Source organism: Penaeus chinensis, chromosome 24 (genome assembly GCF_019202785.1).
Source record: "Penaeus chinensis breed Huanghai No. 1 chromosome 24, ASM1920278v2, whole genome shotgun sequence".
In the NCBI taxonomy this organism is placed as follows: Eukaryota; Metazoa; Arthropoda; class Malacostraca; order Decapoda; family Penaeidae; genus Penaeus; species Penaeus chinensis.
The window spans coordinates 29,713,246-29,728,842 of record NC_061842.1 but is presented as its reverse complement, the minus strand read 5'-3'; the positions used below and the strand labels follow the sequence as shown (position 1 = coordinate 29,728,842).

Genomic DNA, 15,597 nt, shown 5'->3' with positions numbered 1-15,597 from the left:
ATGTATCACACACACACACACAAACACACTTATGTATGTATGTGTTTGTGTGTGTCTCGGCATGTATATATATATCTAAGTATGTGTGTGTATATATATGTATCACACACACACACACACACACAAACGTGTTACAGCTTTGGGAATAAAGCTGTACCCAAAAATATTTAATTTCTTATTGAAAAAAGCATTACATATTGTAACTTTTGGCTTTGGTAAGCAAAATCACGAATTGATTTTATGATAAAATACATTTTTTATGCTAATATCAAATCAAATTTAGCCGTTACAAGGGATACAACATGAAAACATATATACATGTATACCTTGAATATAATGTTGAGCCATTGTATTATAGATACATTTATACAATAAAAATGATACCCGTAATAACAGTAATATAATAAAAAATAACTGTTCTGAGAATAATCTTTCTTACCTCTAGCTAGATTTTTCATTATGCTAATCAGTTCCATTACCTGCATTCATGGACTGTCATATTATATCACTTCAGTATCCCCTTTATCCGTTGAAGTGTTGCAGATGTATGCTAACCATTTCTGTTGAATGAGTCATAAGAATATAATTACATACCTATTAGTGCATGTGTGAACATCAATACGGTAACACACCGTTGCTAAAACATTTTATATGGTTAACATTGTGCAAAAAAGAAAGGAAAACATGGAAAAGATTACAAACGCATTTATTTAATATCTGGCATTTAAAGTTTGCATAAAATCATTTCTCCCTCTCTGCTTCGTATACCAGTCTTCTTCCAACGGGATCCCAGGATGTGAAGTGCACAAAAGAACATCATCTAGATATTTTGATATACTTAGCGTTCGTGGAAGGGGAGACTCTCTTGAAATTTGGGAAATGGAGGTGACGTCCAAATCGACAGAAACGCAGAACAGGGAAGTTTCTGTATTGGTCATAGTGCAGTATTCTTATCCGAAGTAATGTGATCAAATGTCCTGTGATCTGAACTTTAACCTGACTGTTTCGCCGCATACTCCTGAAGTCAAGTAAGGTCAAGTGACGTATGGAAATTATTTACAAAAAGAATCCTTTATCTTGTGGTTCTAAGGCCGAGACATATCTCCAAGATTACCAAAGATTGTTTGCGAAGAAGGACAAAGATACTTCATATTTTAAGTTTTAGTACAAGGAATAATTACCTTTTGCAGGGAAACGATTAATCTTTAAAGATATCTGAAGTTATAGTTAATGGGTGCATGAGAAAGGTAGGACTTATAAGGTTGTTTTTTGTATGTTGGGCAATTACAAAGAATCTCATAATTCTATTTATAAAAAGGGTTGTATACGGTTAAATAATGCGATCAGCGTCTTATCGAGGAATATAAGTCAAGCGTCAGCCGCTACCCCGTACAATATTTCCTTAGATAACAAACAGACCTGCTCTACACACCGTTACTTTCAATGCTAGATATATCTATAAGAGAACTAAAGAATAAAAAAATGAATACATGAAAGTACACACAGACGCACACATGATTTCAGTTGTGACCTGTCCTTCATTATGCCAGGTTCTTTGTAGGCAGCAAATCAGTTTATCTTGACTAAGAACTTCTTTGATGAATCTTTCATCTAGTCTGTTGACATATCTGTCAAACGAAGACCAGAACCTACTCTTCTAATATGGGGTATGTTGTTTCCATACACGTTTAGGAGGGTTGTAAAACTCTTATGACATCCATTGCCAGATTTCACTTACTCATGTTAAATTCGTGAACTATATAGTATGCTACCGGATATAGAAAATTACATTGACATAGTACCATACATTACATTGCCACCAGTTCCAGCTGTTGTTTTGCCTGTGTGTGATCTTTTCCAATCCTTTGCTACTTTTTGGAGTGGGGGGTGCGGCAAAGCGAATCTGGAAATGATTTTCGCCAGCTAACATTTAATGGTCAAATGTTTTGTACATTATTAGGTCGCCTGGCCAAACGGTCTAAGGAACTGATTTAAGGTACGAGTCTCTTTCGAATCCCACTGCTGCCAGGGCTTTTAGCACTTCATCGTTGCCTTGATGTGGCGTCACAGATACGCCGAGGGGCTAAACGGCATTTCCAGTGAGAAGATAAGAAATATATGTTAATTTCAAGATATGATGGTAATATTTGTAAAGCATTCATATTAGACTCATATCATTATTATGAGGTACTAAATTATTGATAAGGTATAATATACAATTTTAGGAAGATTCGCAGATAAATTTGCAGTAAATAGCAATAAACTAATCATGTCGAAGAATTAATCCAAAGAGATCAGAAATCTGCAATGACCCTAGAATAATAAAATAATGAGCTAGATAATTAATTCAGTCATTTATGAAGAACTCAGATGAGTCACTTGACCTTACGTACCTTCGGGTTACGCGGTGAATCAGCCAGGTTAAAGATCAGATCATGTGACACTTCATCCGCGCTAGTACAGTGGTAAAGTGTCGGCCTCTCATCCGAGGGGTCGGCGGTTCGTGACCCGCCCAGGCGCGAGAAGTTGCAATTGTCGCCTGGAGGTTACTTCTGTGGCTGGGCACCACGGTGGGTAAGGACTAAGCTCATCCGAGTCAGCACCTGCTGACACATGTAAGCGAGTCGGCATCAGTTGACACAGACTGGGCTCTCCCCATGGGCATCGTATATCGGACACTTCATCACATAAAATCGGGTCAGAATGCTGTCCGTATATGACTTCTTGTCTCACAAACGCCAAGTGTGTCATAAGATGCAGATTATGTTCCTTTGTGCATACCACATCCTGGGATTACGTTTGAGATATCGGTGGAGGAGGCGGTTGTCTTCCGCAGATCAGTGCGGAAGACTAGAAGGTTCTCCCTTTGTGTAGAGAATATTGTTATACGAAGCAAATGGGGGTGGCTTTATATATATTCTAAATTAAATATGTATTAATAATTAAATATTTCATTTTCTCTCCATGAAATGGACAGTAGTCTAGGTAGAAAAGATAAATAATTATGTTGGTGTCTCAACGGCGTGGTGATCCGTGCTTATAAGTGTGGAAAGGTAAACCTTAGTTCGTTTGTCCCATGCGTATGACGTGTATCCATTTAAAAATAATACTTATATATATATATAATTATATATATAATACTTCAATGAATTAAAGAGAGAGTGAAGGAAGATTAAATAATTTTACAGTTAAGAGCATGACGGGAGGAATGGACCATGAAACTGTTAAGAAAAAGATATTGAGAAATAGGATTAAGGTTGATTAGGGAATGTACTGCCACATCTAGTAAGAAGGAAACAGAAATCAGCTACAACGAGAAAAGATCGAAGGAATAAAGATTTGTAAAAATAGATTCCTTTTTGTTATTTCGTGTTCACATTACCATTGGAGTAATTATGGTGGTGTTATATAATTGAAACATGTGTATATATGTATGTATGTAATAGATGATGTGTATGTGTATGTATTTAATAAGTAACTATGTATGTATTAAGTTTGTATGTATGTATGCAGTATGTATGTATGAAGTATGTATGTATTAAGTTTGTATGTATGAAGTTTGTATGTATGTATGAAGTATGTATGTATTAAGTTTGTATGTATGAAGTTTGTATGTATGTATGAAGTATGTATGTATGTATTAAGTTTGTATGCATGAAGTTTGTATGTATGTATTAAGTTTGTATGTATGAAGTTTGTATGTATGTATGCAGTATCTATGTATGAAGTATGTATGTATGTATTAAGTTTGTATGTATGAAGTTTGTATGTATGTATGAAGTATGTATGTATGAAGTATGTATGTATTAAGTTTGTATGTATGGAGTTTGTATGTATGTATTAAGTTTGTACGCATGAAGTTTGTATGTGTGTATGCAGTATGTATGTATGCAGTATGTATGTATGAAGTATGTATGTATGTATTAAGTTTGTATGTATGACGTTTGTATGTATGTATTAAGTTTGTATGTCTGTATTAAGTTTGTATGCATGAAGTTTGTATGTATGTATGCAGTATGTATTTATGAAGTATGTATGTATGTATGAAGTATGTATGTATGCAGTATGTATGTACGAAGTATGTAAGTATGAAGTATGTATGTATGTATGAAGTATGTATGTATGTATGAAGTATGTATGTATGAAGTATGTATGTATGTATGAAGTATGTATGTATGTATGAAGTATGTATGTATGTATGAAGTATGTATGTATGTATGAAGTATGTATGTATGTATGAAGTATGTATGTATGTATGAAGTATGTATGTATGTATGTATGAAGTATGTATGTATGAAGTATGTATGTATGAAGTATGTATGTATGAAGTATGTATGTATGAAGTATGTATGTATGAAGTATGCATGTATGAAATATGTATGAAGTATGTATGAAGTATGTATGAAGTATGTATGTATGAAGTATGTATGTATGAAATATGTATGAAGTATGTATGAAGTATGTATGAAGTATGTATGTATGAAGTATGTATGTATGTATGAAGTATGTATGTATGTATGAAGTATGTATGAAGTATGTATGAAGTATGTATGTATGTATGAAGTATGTATGTATGAAGTATGTATGAAGTATGTATGTATGTATGAAGTATGTATGTATGTATGAAGTATGTATGTATGAAGTATATATGAAGTATGTATGTATGTATGAAGTATGTATGAAGTATGTATGAAGTATGTATGAAGTATGTATGAAGTATGTATGTATGTATGAAGTATGTATGTATGTATGAAGTATGTATGTATGAAGTATGTATGTATGAAGTATGTATGTATGAAGTATGTATGTATGCAGTATGTATGTATGAAGTATGTATGTATGAAGTATGTATGTATGCAGTATGTATGTATGCAGTATGTATGTACGAAGTATGTATGTATGTATGTATGAAGTATGTATGTATGTATGTATGTATGTATGTATGTATGAAGTATGTATGTATGTATGTATGTATGTATGAAGTATGTATGTATGTATGTACGAAGTATGTATGTATGTATGTATGAAGTATGTATGTATGTATGTATGAAGTATGTATGTATGTATGTATGTATGAAGTATGTATGTATGTATGTATGAAGTATGTGTATGTATGAAGTATGTATGTATGTATGTATGAAGTATGTATGTATGTATGTATGAAGTATGTATGTATGTATGTATGAAGTATGTATGTATGTATGTATGAAGTATGTATGTATGTATGTATGAAGTATGTATGTATGAAGTATGTATGTATGAAGTATGTATGTATGAAGTATGTATGTATGAAGTATGTATGTATGAAGTATGTATGTATGAAGTATGTATGTATGAAGTATGTATGTATGAAATATGTATGTATGAAGTATGTATGTATGAAGTATGTATGTATGAAGTATGTATGTATGAAGTATGTATGTATGAAGTATGTATGTATGAAGTATGTATGTATGAAGTATGTATGTATGTATGTATGTATGTATGTATGTATGTATGAAGTATGTATGTATGTATGTATGAAGTATGTATGTATGTATGAAGTATGTATGTATGTATGTATGAAGTATGTATGTATGTATGAAGTATGTATGTATGTATGTATGTATGAAGTATGTATGTATGTATGAAGTATGTATGTATGTATGAAGTATGTATGTATGTATGAAGTATGTATGTATGTATGAAGTATGTATGTATGTATGAAGTATGTATGTATGTATGAAGTATGTATGTATGTATGAAGTATGTATGTATGTATGTATGAAGTATGTATGTATGTATGAAGTATGTATGTATGTATGAAGTATGTATGTATGTATGAAGTATGTATGTATGTATGTATGAAGTATGTATGTATGTATGAAGTATGTATGTATGTATGAAGTATGTATGTATGTATGAAGTATGTATGTATGTATGAAGTATGTATGTATGTATGAAGTATGTATGTATGTATGAAGTATGTATGTATGTATGAAGTATGTATGTATGTATGAAGTATGTATGTATGTATGAAGTATGTATGTATGTATGAAGTATGTATGTATGTATGAAGTATGTATGTATGTATGAAGTATGTATGTATGTATGAAGTATGTATGTATGTATGAAGTATGTATGTATGTATGAAGTATGTATGTATGTATGAAGTATGTATGTATGTATGAAGTATGTATGTATGTATGAAGTATGTATGTATGTATGAAGTATGTATGTATGTATGAAGTATGTATGTATGTATGAAGTATGTATGTATGTATGAAGTATGTATGTATGTATGAAGTATGTATGTATGTATGAAGTATGTATGTATGTATGAAGTATGTATGTATGTATGAAGTATGTATGTATGTATGAAGTATGTATGTATGTATGAAGTATGTATGTATGTATGAAGTATGTATGTATGTATGAAGTATGTATGTATGTATGAAGTATGTATGTATGTATGAAGTATGTATGTATGTATGAAGTATGTATGTATGTATGTATGTATGAAGTATGTATGTATGTATGAAGTAAGTATGTATGTATGTATGTATGAAGTATGTATGTATGTATGAAGTATGTATGTATGTATGAAGTATGTATGTATGTATGAAGTATGTATGTATGTATGAAGTATGTATGAAGTATGTATGAAATACGTATGTATTATGTATGTATGTATTAATTACTGCATTGAGTATGTACGTATGAATTAAGTATGTATGTATGTATCAAGCACTGTATTGAGCATGTATGTATGTATCAAGCACTGTATTGAGCATGTATGTACATATAAGTACGGTATTAAGCATGTATGTACATATAAGTACTGTATTAAGCATGTATGTACATATAAGTACTGTATTAAGCATGTATGTACATATAAGCACTGTATTGAGCATGATTATGTGTGTTAGTATGTACCATGTCAATACTATTAGGCATTTATATATGCAATTATTTGCCTAATTGTATAATCATATAATTTTGTTGGCAACATTGCAACAAATGGTATAGGGGATGAACTGAATATATAGAAAACTACCTCTTCAGAGATATGATCTCGATTAAAACCGTTGATAAAGCAAATAAATTCAACATGGAATGATAATATACACATTTATTTAACATTATTTAAAGACTGTCATTCCTCCCTCTCCGCTTCATAAACTAATCTTCTCCGAGCAAAGGGAACCTCTGAACGACGTCCGTTGAACCGTCTCGTCTTCCGCATTACCTCTCTGCGGCAAGGCAACCGCCTCCACCACAGGCATCTCCAACAGGATTCCAGGATGTGGTGTGCACAATGGAACATCGTCACTATTGGCGTTCGCGGAGCAGGAACGTCTCTTGAAACCTGAGAAACGGGCGTGATATTCATTTTAGAAGCAACGGGAAAGATGGAAGTTGCTGCGGTAGTCATCGTACAGTATTCCGATCTGAAGTAATGTAATGAAATGTGTGACTTGACTTTTAACCTGACTCAAGCCCCGCGTATGCCCGAATCAGGTAAGGTTAAACGGATTTGTTTACAAATTATGTGAATTAGTTACATCACTGCTGTTTAACCCAATTCGGAACAAGAAGACTGATCTTTATTTTCTGTTTCCTTTTAGACGAGATTCATTTATTACTATCTACTGCACAGTTAGCTGAGATTAATAACTACCTTTAAAAGAGAAATGGAAATCGTCATTCTGCGTTCTCAAAAGAACCAGATAATATGTGTGTATGCCAGGCTTGTGGCACATCACTTCTGATCCTAGAATGTCATTATAGATACTCCGAGAAGCAAAAGCCATTTCGTGTGAGAACAATTCAAATATTATTGATATTTTGGGAAGATATAAAACTTTCATTCAAATATTTATATTAGGGTGATATCGTCAGCTATGAAAGAATGATTCACACATACAAGATGCAAATATCTGCAGTTATGACGCCAGGCTTGGTAAATATGATGACAAGCTAATACTGTCTTTGCAAGAACTACTGAAGATATCATATACGTTATATTGGTGATCAAATGAAGGAAACGATTTACTTCGAAAATAGTTCGCATATACTTTTAAGCATGACAACTGGGTCAAAGTTCTGAAGGTTCTGATAACGAAGAACTCAATTTGCCTTGTGCTGCTGTTAGGGTGGTGCTAATACTGTGGAATATATCTCTGTAGTATATCTGCTCCATCGATAGGGAGCAAACAACTGATCATTTTACTTTCTTCATATTTTTTCTTGTATGTCTTTTCTCGCTGAGATTTTCCAGAGGTAGAGGAATGTGCAGATAAATATAGTTGTAAGTTTCGAGTTATTTCCGGTGTATTTCCATTCATTATTAATTGCATATTCTAAACACCTCAGAGGTGAGATCAGTTATTCATATAATTTGTAAATTCTGATACATCGTTTAACCTTATTTAACTCAAGAATACGGGGTGAAACAGTGAGATTAAAGGTCAAATCATTGCATCCCATTACTTCAGGTCGGAATACTGTACGATGACCTCAGCAACTTCCGTTTTTGGCGTTTCTCCTGACATTTCTCGGGTTTCAAGAGAGTTTCCTGTCCCGCAAACACCAAACGCTTTAAAATATTCAGATGCTGATCCTGTGCGTACACCACATCCTGGGACGACTTTTGATGACGATTTCTAAAATAAATATGCATTTAAATAATTCCATGAAATGAATGGTAATAAAATAATTTTTTTGGTGTTATCAACGATGTTCTGACACATATGGAAGGTAAGCCTTAGTTCGTGTGTCCCATGTGCATGGCGTATTTCTAATTAAAAATAAAGGATAATAAAACTTTAATAAATGAAAGATACACTACAGGAAGATCTTCCTGAAGGAGAGGGAGGAAATGATAAGACAGTAAGAGGGTTCGTGAAGGAATGCATCAGCGTAATTCTGTATGTGGTGGAACAGAATTGGTGGTATGAATGATGTGTTGATACATATTTGCTCGTTGGAAATGCCTGCATTGCCTCCACCGCAGGCATCTCCAGCGGGATCCCAGGATGCGGTGTGCACATAGAAATAATTGTCTTTTGCGAGCTGAGAAGTTTATAATATGCAATCAATAATGAATGAATGAACAATATTCATCTGCACATTCCCTTACTTCTGAAAAATCTCAAAGACAAAAGAAATACAGGGAAAGATATGAGTAAAGTAATCGTTTCCTTGATTTTATCATCAACATATCGTAAATCCTACCAGCTCCTACGCTTTCTTTGACTGTGTGTGATTTTTTCCATTTCTTTGAATTCCTTTTGTATATTTTTTAGGAGGGGGTGGAACATAGCAAGGCGAAGCTGGAATTTATTCTCGCAAGATGACATTTAGTTGGCAGTATATAAGCAATTTAGCATTTGATAAGGTGGCAATTTATTGCACATAAATAGGTAGCGTGGCCGAGTGGTCTAAGGCGCTGGTTTTAGGCACCAGTCTCTTCGGGGGCGTGGGTTCGAATCCCACCGCTGCCAGGGCTTGTGGTATTTATAGATACTCCAAGATACGAAAATTATTTCTAATGAGAACACTTAAAATATATACCTACGGTATAAAACTTATATTCATGCAATGATTTAAGGAAGGTTGATATTGACATTTAGTACTGGTTTGTTCTATGAAAAGGATTGTTCAAGTTTCACACATACACATATATCCAGATATATACTGTTGTAAGTTTGTTTTATTTCTGGCATATCTCTAAACATTACATACTCTCGAAATTACATAAGCTTCAACGATATGAGAGTTGAGATCATCCATTCATATGATTTGTAAATCCGAAACGTCACTTAACATTATCTGACTCAGGGATACGCAGTGAAACAGTGAAGTTAAAGATCAAATCACATTGCACTTCCTTCAGATGGGAATACTATACGATGACCATTACAGCAATTTCCCTCTTTCGCGTTTCTTTCTATATGAATATTACGTCTGTTTCTAAGGGTTCAAGAGAGTTACTGTTCCACAAACGCCAATTGTATAAACAAAATCCAGATAATTTTCCATTCTGCACACATCTTGGGATGTCTTTGGAAATGCTTGTGGTGGAGGCGGTTGCCTGTCGCAGAAGGGCAATGCGGAAGACGAGAAGGTTCGGAAGACGTCGGTCAGAGGCTCCCTTTGCTTAGTCAAGGCAAAATGTTATGCAAACATTGGTAGTATGTACGAATCCTTAATGCATTCATATATGAGCACACTCTAAGAGCTGATTATGATTTTTTAGCTTTTCGAGGAAACTTCATTTTATCACTGCTCATATCGTATATGATATATCAGTAGTGCTTGCAAGGGCAGTATTAACTTGTCATCAAGTTTACAGGGCCTTACATTATCAATGCAGACGTTAATGGCGTGCGTGTGAAAATTCTGAACCACCTTTTTACAATTGAAACAAGCACCAACCGACGATATAAACGGAAGTATAGATGATATTTAATGCATTTTTACTAGAAATGCCTTTTCGCTTCTCGGAGGATCTATAATGATATATTAGGATCAAAAGTAAAGTGTCCTGGCAGCGGTAGGATTCGAACCCACGCCTCCGAAGAGACCGGTGCTTAAAACCAGCGCCTTAGACCGCTCGGCCACGCTACCTCCTGATAAGTGTACATTTACCATCGAGTTTCCCTTCTACGAGGTAGCAACGGCATTTCCAGCGTGATCCTAATATGTGATTGTACGCAAGAATATTATTTGTTTCCTATGATGCATTCGGGAAAAAATACACACGCAGAATGACGATTTCCATCTATCTTCCAAATGAAGTTATAACTCCCACCCAACATAATTTTAAATCATGAAGAAATAAAAAGAATGCATGGAACATTTTAGTTATTCAACATCTGACATTTAGAAAAAAAAAAAGGTTTTCATAAAGTCATTTTTCTCTTCTTCATATACCAATCTTCTCCCCGCAAAGGGAGCCTCTGACCGACGCCCGCCGAACCTTTTCATCTTCCGTACAGGCATCTCCAACGGTATCCCAGAAACATCATCTGGATATTTTTATATACTTGGCGTTCGGTGAATAGGAGACTCTCTTGAAACTTGAGAAATGGGCGTGACATCCATATCAAAAGATACGTGGAACAGGGAAGTTGTAGTGCTCATCGGACAGTATTCTTATCCGAAGTAATGTGATGAAATGTGCTGTGATATGACCTTTAACCTGTAGCCAAATAAGGCTAAACGATGTATGGAAATAATTTATAAAAGGAATGAATAAATTATCTCGGTAATAATTTAACCCACTTCCTTTATCGAGACATATCCCCAAAATTACCAAAGATTGTTTGCGAAGAAAGACAAAGATACTTCATATTTTCGTTTCAGACAAGATTATAGTATTATCCAGTAAAGAGCTAGGCACAAGGAATAATTACCTTTATCAGTGAGATCACCATTTCATTTGATCTTAATTCATTTTGTTTCAGTTAGTCTTTAAAGGAATCAGAAGTTATAGTTGGGGATTGGGTGCTTGGAGAGGTTAGGATTGGTAATGTTACTGCTAAAAGTAACCTTTTGGCATTTGCAGAAGACTCTTATTTATAAAAAATAGTTGTATGATTACTGAAGTCAAGCATCAGTGTCTACCCCGCACAATGATATTTCTTTAAATAAGAAACAGATCTGCTGTGCACACTGTAAATTTCAGTGGGAGAAATATCTACTCTAAAAATGTTGGTTATGTTGCATCGTAAACTGTGCAACATACTACAGGATATAGAAAATTTAATTTTGCCAGATAACACTTTATGGGAGGGATATAAGCAGTTGGGCGATTTGATGTGTTCAATTTTGTAGTATCTGTAGGTAGCGTGGCCGAGCGGTCTAAGGCGCTGGTTTAAGGCACCAGTCTCTTCGGAGGCGTGGGTTCGAATCCCACCGCTGTCAGGGATTTTAACACTTGTTCGTTGCCTTGATGTCAGCATTCAAATTAAGCTCATATCGTCAGATAAATCCACAGTAAATACAGTACAGTACTACATCAATCATGTCTAAGAATTAATCCAAAGAAATCAGTTAGATTTGTCCTGACAATAGAAAGACGAAATAATAAGATTAAATAATTTGCTACGAAATTAAGGGGAGGGTTAATTCAGTTATTTGTAAACAACTTGTCGCTTAACATTACCTGATTCGGGTTGAAACAACTAGGTTAAAGGTCAGATTATGTCACATTTCTTCACATCAGTCTCGGTTAGAATATTATCCGATTATGTAACTTTCCTCTCTCCCGTTTTTTTTATAAACATATCCCGGAATGTGGTGTGCACAAAGGAACATCAGCTGGTAGTTTTGATGCATCTGGCGTTTGTGGGTCAGGAAAGTGTGTTGGAACGAGAAATGAGCGTCATATCCAAAAGAAACGGGAAAGAGAAAACTTCCGATGCGAAGCAATGTGTTGTGATTTGACCTTTGACCTGTGTGTTTCACGACATATCCCTGAGTCAGATAAGGTCAAGCGACCATCGAGCTCTGTTCAAAATGTGTGAATTAATTACATCATTCCTGGTTAACCTAAATTCATCTAAGTCCTTCTAAGGTACACGTTTAACATTTCTCAGGTTTTAAGTGAGTTTCCTCATCTGCAAATGCAAATAGTATCAAAAGACCTGGAAGATCCCATTTGCACACCACATCCTGGGACTACGTTAGAGATGCCTTGGGTGGAGCCGGTTGCAGAATGACGATTTTAATTTATCTTCTAAATGTAGTTATTACTCCCACTTAATTCTACAGTAGATAGTAATAAACAGATATCGTGTAAAGGGGAAACAAAAAACGGTAAATGACCACCACTGATAAAGCTAATAATCCTCAAACACCCTTTTTATGATATGTAAACTACTCCGTCATCGCTTGACTCGGGGCTACTTCATGGAGAAATAAAAATAAAACATGGAATATTTCACAAATCCATTTATTTAATATCTGACATTTAAAGTTATTCCTCCCTCTCTGCTTCGTATACCAATCTTCTCCGCGCTAAGGGAGCCTCTGACCGACGTCCGCCGAACCTTTTCATCTTCGCTACCGCCTCCAGTACAGGCATCTCCAACTGGATCCCAGGAAGTGGTGTGCACATATCATCTGGATATTTTGATACACTTGGTGTTCGGTGAACAGGAGATTCTCTTGAAACCTGAGAAATTGGCGGGACATCCATATCGAAAGAAACGCGGAACAGGGAAGTTGTTGTAGTGGTCATCGTACAGTATTCTGATCCAAAGTAATGTGGTATAACCTTTTACCTGACTGTTTTGCGGCGTACCCCTGCAGCCAGGTAAGGTCAAGCGACGTATGGAAACCATTTACAAAAGGAAGGATTATAAAATCTCAGTAATATATTTCAACACAATTCCCTTATCGACACATATCCCCAATAAAGACAAAGATATTTCATATTTTCGTTTCAGACAAGATTATATTACTATCCAGTAAAGAGCTAGGCACAATGAATAATTCCCTTTACCAGGGAGACTACCATTCCATTTGTTCTTAATTCATTTTTTTCAATTAATTTCTAAAGGAATCAGTAGTTATAGTTACTAGCAGCATGGAGAGGGTAGAATTGATAATGTTATTTCAAAACGCTGACAGTCTTAATGTCATGATTACTAAAGTTACTGATAAATTTGTCCTGACCATAGAAGGACGAAATAATAGGAATAAATGATTTGCAATGCAATTCAGTCATTTGTAATTAACTCGTCGCTTAACCTTTCCTGACTTGGGTTGCGCGGCGAAACAGCCAGGTTAAAGGCCAGATCACGTCACAATTCATCACATCACTCTCGGTTAGAGTACTATCCGATGGCCAGTATGTAACTTTCCTCTTTCCCGTTTCTTTTGATATCCCGGAATGTGGTGTGCACAAAGGAACATAGGCTGGTACTTTTGATGCATTTGACGTTTGTGAGTCAGGAAAGTCTCTTGAAACTTGTGAAATGGCCGTGGTTTATAAAAAAACGGGAAAGAGAAAACTTCCGATGCGAAGCAATGTAATCATCTAAAAATCGTTTACAGTAAGAAAACAACGTTTACTTTGACTTGTAAACGAATACTTTGAGGGTGAAGTAATACAAATTCCTTTTGTTCTCCTGTGTTTCGCAAGACAGTAATGAAGTTATATATTATTAATCCGTCATTATAACACCGTAATATCGATATAAGAAATATATATTTAAGGTGTTAAGCATATTCATCATATCATTTTCCATTTCCAAGTATATGTATACTTATGTGTATAATTATGTATGTATGTGTATAGTTATGTATGTATGTGTACATATGTATGTATATAAGTATGTATGTGTACATATGTATGTATGAAGTATGTATGTATGAAGTATGTATGTATGAAGTATGTATGTATGAAGTATGTATGTATGAAGTATGTATGTATGAAGTATGTATGTATGCAGTATGTATGTATGAAGTATGTATGTATAAAGTATGTATGTATGAAGTATGTATGTATGAAGTATGTATGTATAAAGTATGTATGTATGAAGTATGTATGTATAAAGTATGTATGTATGAAGTATGTATGTATGAAGTATGTATGTATGAAGTATGTATGTATGAAGTATGTATGTATGAAGTATGTATGTATGAAGTATGTATGTATGAAGTATGTATGTATGAAGTATGTATGTATGAAGTATGTATGTATGAAGTATGTATGTATGGAAGTATGTATGTATGAAGTATGTATGTATGAAGTATGTATGTATGTATGAGAAGTATGTATGTATGAAGTATGTATGTATGAAGTATGTATGTATGAAGTATGTATGTATGAAGTATGTATGTATGAAGTATGTATGTATGAAGTATGTATGTATGAAGTATGTATGTATGAAGTATGTATGTATGAAGTATGTATGTATGAAGTATGTATGTATGAAGTATGTATGTATGAAGTATGTATGTATGAAGTATGTATGTATGAAGTATGTATGTAGGAAGTATGTATGTAGGAAGTATGTATGTAGGAAGTATGTATGTAGGAAGTATGTATGTAGGAAGTATGTATGTAGGAAGTATGTATGTATGAAGTATGTATGTATGAAGTATGTATGTATGAAGTATGTATGTAGGAAGTATGTATGTATGAAGTATGTATGTATGAAGTATGTATGTATGAAGTATGTATGTATGAAGTATGTATGTATGAAGTATGTATGTATGAAGTATGTATGTATGAAGTATGTATGTATGAAGTATGTATGTATGAAGTATGTATGTATGAAGTATGTATGTATGAAGTATGTATGTATGAAGTATGTATGTATGAAGTATGTATGTATGAAGTATGTATGTATGAAGTATGTATGTATGAAGTATGTATGTATGAAGTATGTGTGTATGAAGTATGTGTGTATGAAGTATATATGTATGAAGTATGTATGTATGAAGTATGTATGTATGTATTATAAGTATGCATGCATAAGTATGTATGCAAAAGTATGTATGCAAAAGTATGTATGCAAAAGTATGTATGCAAAAGTATGTATGCAAAAGTATGTAAGCAAAAGTATGTATGCAAAAGTATGTATGCCAAAGTATGTATGC

General features: G+C 34.1%; 3 non-coding genes across 3 annotated transcripts; 2 read left to right on the top strand and 1 right to left on the bottom strand.

The window, feature by feature from the left end:
* The first annotated feature begins 9,403 nt into the window (after positions 1 to 9,403).
* Positions 9,404 to 9,485, top strand: Trnal-uag. Its single transcript has one exon. It is a non-coding gene; the product is annotated as a tRNA-Leu (tRNA).
* A 1,044-nt stretch (positions 9,486 to 10,529) lies between these two features.
* On the bottom strand, positions 10,530 to 10,611 carry Trnal-uaa. Its single transcript has one exon. It is a non-coding gene; the product is annotated as a tRNA-Leu (tRNA).
* A 1,217-nt stretch (positions 10,612 to 11,828) lies between these two features.
* Trnal-aag lies at positions 11,829 to 11,910 on the top strand. Its single transcript has one exon. It is a non-coding gene; the product is annotated as a tRNA-Leu (tRNA).
* The last annotated feature ends 3,687 nt before the right edge of the window (positions 11,911 to 15,597 follow it).